General features: G+C 55.8%; 1 pseudogene; it reads right to left on the bottom strand.

Annotated features, from left to right (window-relative positions):
• Positions 1-283: 283 nt before the first annotated feature.
• On the bottom strand, positions 284-1457 carry LOC114902951 (annotated as a pseudogene).
• Positions 1458-9976: the final 8519 nt, after the last annotated feature.

Genomic DNA, 9976 nt, shown 5'->3' with positions numbered 1-9976 from the left:
GTGACTTTTTTTTTTTTTTTTTTTTGCGGTACGCGGGCCTCTCACTGTTGTGGCCTCTCCTGCTGCGGAGCACGGGCTCCGGACGCGCAGGCCCAGCAGCCATGGCTCACGGGCCCAGCCGCTCCGCGGCATGTGTGATCTTCCCGGACCGGGGCACGAACCTGTGTCCCCTGCATCGGCAGGCAGACTCTCAACCACTGCACCACCAGGGAAGCCCCTTTTTTAAAAAAATAAGATTTTAGAAATTTAATTTTTAGAACATATTAATAGCATTCATATATGCAATATAACTTAGGTAGTTTTTTTTTTTTGGTTGCACTGGGTCTTAGTTGCAGCAGGCGGGCTTCTTAGTTGTGGCATGCAAACACTTAGTTGTGGCATGCATGTGGGATCTAGTTCCTTGACCAGGGATCAAACCCACATCCCCTCCATTGGAAGGCGGATTCTTAACCACTGCACCACCAGGGAAGTCCCGCAATATAACTTTAGAAGTTTTATTATCACTTATTTGATAATGCTTCCCTGTAATTTAACATGCCAATTAAGCTTAATTAGTTTAATATCTCTCTTTGAGATGTTTAAGGGGCCCTCTGAAAACTGGATGTTCTTGATGTCCTTTGATGAACGAAAGTTCTTCATTTTAGTACAGTCACATCTTTCCTTTGATAGCTAACAGGTTTTTCCCCTGTCCTTTTAGCAAAATCTTCCCTGACCTAAGGTCAGAAGGGTATTCACTTATATCTCCTACCAAAAGATTTAAAGATTTTCTTTTACTATTTAATACCTTGATCTATCAAGAGTTTCCAGGAAATTTTGCATGTAGTGTGAGGTACAAGCCGAACTTCGTTTTTCTTACCCTACAGATAACGCAGCATTTTCCCAGGCCTCCTTACTGAACGGTCTCTCCTTTCCCCCAATCGGCCGTGGCCCTCTGTCACGTACCCAAGTTCTGTCTGTCCTTCTCTATCTTCTTTTTTTGGCATATGGAAGTTTATTACTATCCTGCTTTCATCATCAAAACTTATGATCTTGGTCTTTCCTTCTTGCCTTTGTATAAGGCCAAAAGAGAGACATTGGCTACTCTGACAACCTTAAAAGTGGACTCCAGGAATGTCACCAACAGCATGACCTTTGTGACCAAATCCAGCAACCAGAACTTCATCATTTTCCTCAATAAAATTCAAACAACCATCATTGGGTACAAAGGCTGTTGTGTTTTTTTTGCCATTCTTGATTAGCTGAACCCTGACACACTTCCTGATGGCAGAATTCGGCTGTTTGGCTTCAACCCCTACTTTTTCAAGCACAATTCCCTTGGCATGAGAATCACCTCCAAAAGGATTGGCCTTCAGGGCTGTGCCCAAATGGGCTTTCTTGTACTGCTTATCATGCCACTTCTGGTCTTGTCGGTGGCTGTGGAGCTTCCTGGCAGTATGAAGACCGTGACACTTGCCCATCCTGTAGGTGCCACGGGCCTGAGCGAAAGCTGTCCTTCTTTCATTGGTCAGCTGTTCCCTGTACCACTACGCTGCTCATGGTGGGTCCCCATCAGAGGCACAGCCACCCGGAAGCTAAGGAGGCCCCTGCATGAGACCCAGACAAGTCAGTGTATTCACACGGCTCTTTTCTTTTTTGGATAAGTGGGCAAAAGAGTGATATTTGGATTGCTATTGTTTAAGTCCACTGTCTCTTTTCTTCCTGCCTGTCCCTCTGGTTTGACTATGAAATGCTTACGTGTGGTTTGCATCCCAACAGGCTGAATCCTGCTTGGGGCTCACTGAGCTTCTTGGATGGGTAAGTCAATGTTTTTGTCAACTTTGGAAAACCTTTGGCCATCATTTTGGCAAATATTTTTTTTCTGTCCCATTTCTACCTTTTTCTCCTTCTCAGATTCCAACACACATATGTTAAACCCTTTAATATTGTTTGCCAAGTGCCTGAGACTGTTTATTTTCTTCAACGTTTGCCTCTCTGATCAGATAATTTCTTCTTCAGATTGGATAATTACTGGGACTCCCCTGGTGGCACAGTGGTTAAGATCCGCTTGCCAGTGCAGGGGACACAGGTTCGTTCCCTGGTCTGGGAAGATCCCACATGCCGCGGAGCAACTAAGCCCGTGCACCACAACTACTGAGCCAGTGTGCCACGACTACTGAAGCCCACGTGCCACGTGCCAAAAAAAGATTGGATAATTACTATTGGTCTGTCTTTTTTTTTTAATTTATTTATCCACTTACTTATTTTTGGCTGTGTTGGGTCTTCGTTGCTGCACGCAGGCTTTTCTCTAGTTGTGGCGAGCGGGCTTCTCATTGCGGTGGCTCCTCTTGTTGCAGAGCACAGGCTGTAGGCACGCGGGCTTCAGTAGTCGCGGCACATGGGCTCAGTAGTTGTGGCTCATGAGCTCTAGAGCGCAGGCTCAGTAGTTGTAGCGCACGGGCTGAGTTGCTCTGCGGCATGTGGAATCTTCCTGGACCAGGGCTCGAACCCGTGTTCCCTGCCTTTGGCAGGTGGATTCTTAACCCCTGTGCCACCAGGGAAGTCCTATTGGTGTGTGTTTAAATTCACTGACTCTTTCTTCTGTCACCTTCAATCGTCTGTCAAGCCCATCCAGTGATTTTGTCATTTTAGTTATGTACTTTTCATTTCCAGAACTTTCATTTGCTTTTTTTAACAGCTTCCATTTTTTCTATTGAGATAGATTCCTTTTCACTCACTAGACCTTTTCACTCACTCACTAATTTTCTTTGAATTATTGAATATCTCAAAACAATGACTTTGAAGTCTCCATCTGTCAAATCTAATAACACTGGGCTCAGGGGTGGTTTCTATTGACCTCTTTCCCCCTTGATTTTGGCCACATTCTCTCTTTTCTTTGCCTAGAGAATTTTTATTGTATTTCGGTTGTTGTGGATGATATGTTACAGTCTCTAGACTCTGTTATCTTCCTCTGAAAATGAAAACATGTGCTTTCCAAGAGGCCAGACCACCAGAGACGGAAGCTTCTGCCTTCCGCCCCTCTGGATTCCTGCTCTGGGGGAGGCCAGCCCCCATGTTAGGAGGACACTCGAGCAGTCCCCGGAGCAGCCCAAGTGGGGAAGAACTGAGGCCTCCTGCCAATGACCAGCACCACCCGAGTAAAGCATCTCAGCAGCCCATCCACAGCCCCAGTGAAACCTTTATTTTTTATTAAAAAAAAATTTTTGGCCTCACCGCGTGGCATGCGGGATCCTAGTTCCCCAACCAGGGATCGAACCCACGGCCCCTGCAGTGGAAGCGTGGAGTCCTAACCACTGGACTGCCAGGGAGGTCCCCCTAGTCAAGCCTTTAGATGATGGAAGCCCTGGGTGACATCTTGTCTGCAACCTCATGGGAGACCTTGAGCCTTGAGCCAGAACCTTCCAGCTCCCCCACTCCCAAATTCCTGACAAAGCAATTGCATCCGATAATCGGTGTTCACTGGTGTTTTGAACCACTGGGTTTTGGGGTCATGTTATATGCAGCAGTAGGTAGTGAGAGAGGGTGAGACTGGAGGATGTCTTGCTCCAGGGTGCAACCCCATTTCCCAGGGCATGGATCCTGGTGTCTCAGCGGCTCAGCCAGGGACGTTCACAGGGCTTGATGAGGCCCCCACTCGGGCCAGGCCAGAGCTCCCACAGCAGTCGTTTTCTGGTCCGTCTGGGGTTCTCACCCCAGCCAAGGGCAGTGGAACATCTTAGACTCCCCTCTACACAGTGGCCTCTCCTCCAGTGTCCTCCCCACAGATTCCAGCCGCGTCACTGGCCCTCGGCTCAGTGGTACAGGCTGCCCCACTTGGACTCTGTCCCTCTGTGCCAGGAGGGGTAGAGAGCTGGGTGGGCGGGCAGGGGGCGGTCAAGGCGTGCCTCATAAAGTTCTCTTCCCTGGGGAGCGCAGTCCTGCCCTTCCCTTCCCCCACCACCTGAAAACGGTTGCCTCATCTCTTTTGTCCATGTTATGGTTGTTTACAGTGGGAGGTGCAGTCAGATCCCAGCTTCTGTTATAGCCCACAGCAGAAGTCTCAATCAGATTTGCTTTTTAAGAGAGTCTTCTACATTTGTGGGAAAACTGGTGAGCTGTGACTCAAGTCTGGGATTTAGTTAACGGTAATGACCAATTTTGGTGTCTTAGTTTTGACAAAGCTGTGGAAATGTAAGGTGTTGACACTAGGGGAAGCACCTAGTTGGCGGGGGTGACTCTATACTATATCTGCCTCTTTTCTGTAAATGTAAAATTGTTCCAGTAAAATAAATAAAAAGGACCTGTCTGGCTGGGCGGCAGGGGGAGGAGAGTGGCTCCTAGTGGCCATTCCTGCTGTTCCTGGTCAGTCCCCAACTCAGGCTGGTGAAGCCCCTCATCTGTCCAGAACAGAAGCGGTCCAAAGCGCTCCGCAAGCTGTTACCAGCGCTTATATCTCTCGCTGCAGGCCCAGGACTTAGGAAGAACTTTTATTTTCTCCTTTCTGCTGTTCTGGGTTTTAATTTCATGCAATTTTCACAATTAGAAAAAGAAGCGCTGCTTTAGCACAAAACAATGTTTCTTTAGCCAAAGCCTGAGCGAGTGGTGAGCGCTGGCGGAGGGCCCTGCCCTGGCTGGTCCTGGATCTGGGCAGTCCCGTGGAGAATCGGGGTGCAGGGGCCGCAGGCGGGGTGTTGGGCAAGGTAGAGGTCACCCGTCTTCTCACCATCGCTCTCCGTTCTCGGGTGTCCTTTCCTTCTCTCCGAGAGACCCGGAACTGCAAAAACCGAGCAGCCCGGCTGGCCGCCGGGGAGAGTGCAGTCGGGGGCGGCGGGCGTGGCTTCGCGGCCCTTGGCCAATGCGGGGGCGGGACTTCGGGGGGCGGGGCCAGCGCGGAAGGAGCCCTGCAGCCGGCCCGCCGGCCCGCAGGTCCCTAACCCTGGAGCCCCAGCCGCTGCCGCGCCCGGTTCCCACTGTCCCCACCCTGCGGGTTCCGGAGGAGGGCAGCCTGGCAGGTGCGAGCTCGCGCCCTCCGGGGAGGCGGGCTCTAACCCGGCGCAGCCGTTCCTGCCTAGCAGCCTCTCCCAAAGGGGACACTGTCCTAGTAGTGTCACCATTTCACACACACACACACAGGCCTTACAACCTGCCCAAGGTCGTGCAACTAGGAAGAGAAGGGCTGTGGGTTGAACTGTGTCCCCCCAAAAGGTGTGTTCGTAAACTTCCGCCCTGTGAATGTGACCTTATTTGGAAATAGGGTCTTTGCAGATGTCATCAAGTTAAGACGGGGTCATCAGGTGGGCCCTAATCCAATCACTGGTGACCTTACAAGAAGAGAAAACAGAGACCAGTGGACACAGGGAGAAGGCCCTGTGAAGACAGATCCTGGGAGTGGAGTGATTCTGACTCAAACCAAAGAACACCAAGGACTGAGGCATCACCAGCAGCTAGGGACAGGCAAGGAGGGATTCTTCCGGAGAGCCTTTGGAGGGAGCGTGACTGTGCATTCACCTTGGTTTCAGGTTTCTGGCGTCCAGAACTGTGAGAGAACAACTTTGTGTTGTTCTGTGGTACTTTACCAGCAGTCCTCAGGTACCAGCACAGGGGGAACCAGGACCGGAGGCCGGGCAGTCCATCCCAGGCAGCCCTGGCACCTGGAGATGAACATGGGCTGTGTGTACCCCCAGGGGACTCAGCCAGCCTGAGGGGGGATCAGGGAAGGCTTCTGGAAAAAGTAGTATCCCCGCTAAGACCTGGCATGGGGATGAGAAGGGGAGAAGTTCAATTTGGTAACTGTCCAGGGGTGGGTCCATGTGGCTGTCCAAGGGGACACATCCAGTGAGGAGGCAACTTTATTGGCCAGGAGCTCTGGGGAGAGGGCTGGGCTGGAGAGGCAGAGCTGGATGGCCTCCGCATTCCTGAAAGTGGGATGCAAGTCTCACTGAGGAGTGGGATTGGTGTGAGGGGCACTGGGCAGCCATAGCAGAATTTTAAGCAGGTGGGTGACATGGTCAATTTTGTGGTTTACAAAAATTCCCCTGGCTGGGTGCGGAGAATGAACTAAAGGGGGAGAAAGCAGGCGGGGAATCAGTGAGTCGAAAACTGCCTCTTTTTAAAAAAATTTATTTATTTATTTATTTATTTATTGTTGGCTGCATTGGGTCTTCGTTGCTGCGTGCGGGCTTTCTCTAGTCGTGACGAGCAGGGGCTACTCTTCGTTGTGGTGCGTGGGCTTCCCGTTGTGGTGGCTTCCCTTGTTGCGGAGCACGGGCTCCAGTAGTTGTGGCACGTGGGCTCAGTAGCTGCGGCACATGGGCTCTAGAGCGCAGGCTCGGTAGTTGTGGCGCACGGGCTTAGTTGCTCTGCGGCATGTGGGATCTTCCTGGACCAGGGCTCGAACCCACGTCCCCTGTGTTGGCAGGCGGATTCTCAACCACTGCGCCACCAGGGAAGCCCCCGGGAAGCCCCCGAAAGCTGCCTCTTATTTCCAAGTAAGAAGCTGAACTAAGGCCTTGGTCAGGGGCGGGGTGGGGGCGGCGGGCAGAGTGACAGGGGAGGAGAGGCTGGCTTAGAGGAGGGTTTAGGAAGTCGAATCCTGAGGAGGGGTGAGCCCTAGGCTGGCTCGGGTGCAATCTCCAGGAAGCAGCCTTTGGTGGGGGTGGGGGAGGTAGGGAAGATGGTCCTGAGGTTGCCCTCAGGACCCGGCCATGGTCCTGGGCTGTGGTTTGTTCCTGCAGGTGACCACCGAGACTGATGACAGACACCTCAGGCCTCTCAGGGGCTCCTGTAGGTCAGCCCCAAGGCGGATGGAGAGAGGGGTGGGCAGAGAAGATGGGGAGGCCTACTGCTCAGGCCTCCCAGCCGGGACTTAGATGGGGGGCTTCTCAGCAGGGCTTCAGTCTCCTGGTCTATCTCCCAGCCTGACAGGGAGCCCTGCTCAGGGGAGGGTCGGCCCATGTGACCCAAGGGGCCTTACAGCCTGCTGGCTCCTGTGGGCTGGCCCGGTGAACTGCAGTGGTCCTTGGGCTGGGCAGGAGCTGAGGCAGAGCCGGGCCTTTAGAAAGGCAAGTTTCCAGCCTGGGGAACAGAGCAGTCTGGGCTTGGAAGGGGCTGCCGAGAAGGTCTGGGGGTGGGAGGCCCTTGCCACTGCTAGGCCTGGCTCTGGGCCTGTCCTGGGCTGAGAAGGAAGCCTCTCTCCTCCCCCCCCTTGGAGAGAGGGGCCACCTGGGGCATGGGAGGAGGGGCAGCTTGAGACTGCTGGTTTCCACTTGGAAGCCCTCTTTATTTGGCCAGGGATGGAGAAAGGCTGGGGTCAGAGTGCATACATCCCCATGGAAACAGCGATGAGCCTGGCCCCTGGGGGACCCCGGCCCTGGTGGGGGATGCGGAGGCCAAGCCGGAGCTCGGGGGCTCCTTTGGCTAAGGGGCCTGGGTTTTGCCTTGGCAGCAGCTCTTACAGGGAGGTCTGGGCCAGGAGCTGCAGGACCTGTGTCGATGGGGAGCAGGGCGGCAGAGTGGGCTCCAGCCTGGGCCACACAGAGATCATGGAGTGGGCCGTGCCTTCTAGAGCCGTATGCCCCGTGGGTGGTAACAGACGGCAGGCAGCCAGAGGTGGCGTGGCTACAGACCTTCCGGACAGGGGACTCCCAGCTCCGCTTGACCCCTTGATCTGCGGCTGCCGGGCTGGTCCTTGAGCTAGCAGAAAGGCCTGGGATACCCTGGTCCTAAATGCCTTGCCCAGTCCAGCCTTGGCCTGAGAGGCTGGGTGGGGGGCAGCAGGGGGGAGCTGAGATGGAGGGCAGCTGAACCCCAGCAGACTGCCCTTGCCCCCTGAAACGCCTTTCCTCTGTGCTCGCTACTTTATACCGGGAGTAGACTCCCAGTCCCTTGGTCTTCTGCAGTCGCTCCCCTCTGAGTGCAGAGTTTCATTTAGAGAAGTGATAAGAGCCTCAAAGAGACGGAAACAAGGTTCAGCCCCAGCTGCTGACGTCTTTGAGTGCCCCGCAGCCCTCTGGGCCCACCGAACTTGGGGCTTCCACTCCCATGGCCCTCCCCGACCTGCAAGGGGCGCAAACGTGCGGATGAGGAATCATCTACATGCCCAGGGCCTCCTTCAGTCCTGTGAGGGCCTCTTTTTCCTATGCACTGAGGGAGACCCAATCATCGGAAATCCACTCTCCACGGGAGAGGCCCGCAGTGTGTGCGGGAATGGGGCTGCCCAGCTGGCCGACTCGATGAAAAGGGCTTAGGACCCAACAAGACAGCAGGGCTGGGCCCAGGGAGGCCTGCCCTAGGCGGGAAAAGATCAGCCTGCCCCAAATAACTTTCTTCAAGAAAATCCAAACACACACTTTCATGTTTTGAATAAATTTACATGTTGATTGCACTATTCTAAATGCAGATTTTTTTGGTTTTGAAGAGGAGCCCTAATTCCAAATCTGTGAAATCAAATGAGATATGGTGGTATTTGTCTTGCACTGCAGGGATTTAAAGGTACTGGGGAGGTAGACAGTTTTCAGGCTTGTGCCCCAGAGGGATCCCGGGCCCAGAGTGGGCACCTGTTCTCCTCCCCACAGCCAAGAGATATGGCAAAATGCAAATGTGAATGGGCCAGCACCCAGCTAGACACCTTCCAGGGGCTCCTGGTGGCCAGAGGTGAGTCCTGGCAGTGAACGATGGGGGAAGGGCGTCTCTTCTGGTTGCTCAGGCTCCCCAGAATGCTGCAAGGGTGCAGCACACAGTAGGACCTCACCGTATAGCTCTTGGATGGAAGGGTGAAAAATTCTGTAATCCCATTCAGCTGGACACGGGGGAGGGTCTCCCCCTGGCTCTAGCGTCCGCTAGGCCACCCCCTGCTCTGGTGGGAAGCAGCTGAAGCTTGCAGCTGCTGGCACTCTTGGGCCTGCCCTGTCCCTCTTCCCCACCCCAGCCTCACTAGAATGGCACAAGCCCCAGCAGTTTCAGGGCCTGGGAGTCCCGCCTCTGTCCACGGTTACCCCACTGCTCCCAGATCCAGGCCAAACCCGAGCCTGGGAGGTGGAGGGAACGGCTGAATCCTCGCCCTGCAGATATTCTGCAGAAGACGCCCCCTGCTCCCTGCCCGCACCGCCCCGGCCAGTCTCTCTCCGGCCTGCAATCCCCGCTCCCTGTCGTTGTTTGTGACCATCTATGCCAAGTTTGTAATGTGCGTTCCAGGAGCACAGACACGGCGGGGACCTCTGCACCCTGCTCGGCAGTCCCTGGAGCTCCCTCCACAGTGCTCCCCTGCGAGCTCCAGCTGGGCCTCGCCTGCTGGGCCAGTTCAACCTGACCTCCGCCTTCCCGGATCCCAGATGCTCGACCAGGCCCCGCGCAGAGCGCCTCCTGACCCAGGAGCCTTCTCTCCGCCCCGAGGCAGGGGCGTGGGTGACCACTTGGGTGAGGGCCCTGCGGCCAGCGCGGGCTAACCCTGCGCGTGGTGCTACGGGCGCAGGGCCCGCGAGGCGGCCGGCAGGGAGCCGCCTCCCACTTCCCGGCTCCAGGGCCGCGCGGCCCGGGCTGGGTCCGCGATCGCGCGGGGCGGCCTCGCCGGCGACGATTGGGCGCGCGGCCGTGACGTCACCACGCGCGCGCGCTCCGGACTCTGGCTCCAGGCTCCGGGCTTTCAGTTGAGCCGCCGCCTGGCGCGCGCCCGGCCGAGTAGCGGGAGCGGGGCGCGCGCCCGGCGCCGGTCTGAGGCGGCTCGCGGGGTCCCGCGCCCCCGGCCCCGGCCCGTGCCCTCGATCACCGGCCCCGGCCTGCGCCCCCGACTCTCAGCCTCCGGCCCACGCCCGCGCCACGGACCCGCCACCACCGCCCCGCCCCGCCCCGCGCGGATTTGAAAAGCCCGGCCGCAGCCCCGCGAGCGCGGCAGCCAATCAGCGGCGCGCACTTTCCCGCGGCTTCTGCGAGGCGGCGGCGGCCCGGCGGCGGCGGCGGCGGGCGGGAGGCGCGGGGGCGGGGTCGCGCTTTTTTGTCTGCGGAG

The sequence above is a fragment of the Monodon monoceros genome, unplaced genomic scaffold (genome assembly GCF_005190385.1).
Source record: "Monodon monoceros isolate NGI ecotype Baffin Bay Population unplaced genomic scaffold, NGI_Narwhal_1 Super_Scaffold_20, whole genome shotgun sequence".
NCBI lineage: Eukaryota > Metazoa > Chordata > Mammalia > Artiodactyla > Monodontidae > Monodon > Monodon monoceros.
Note: the sequence above shows the minus strand (reverse complement) of the source record. Positions and strands in the feature narration are given on the sequence as shown.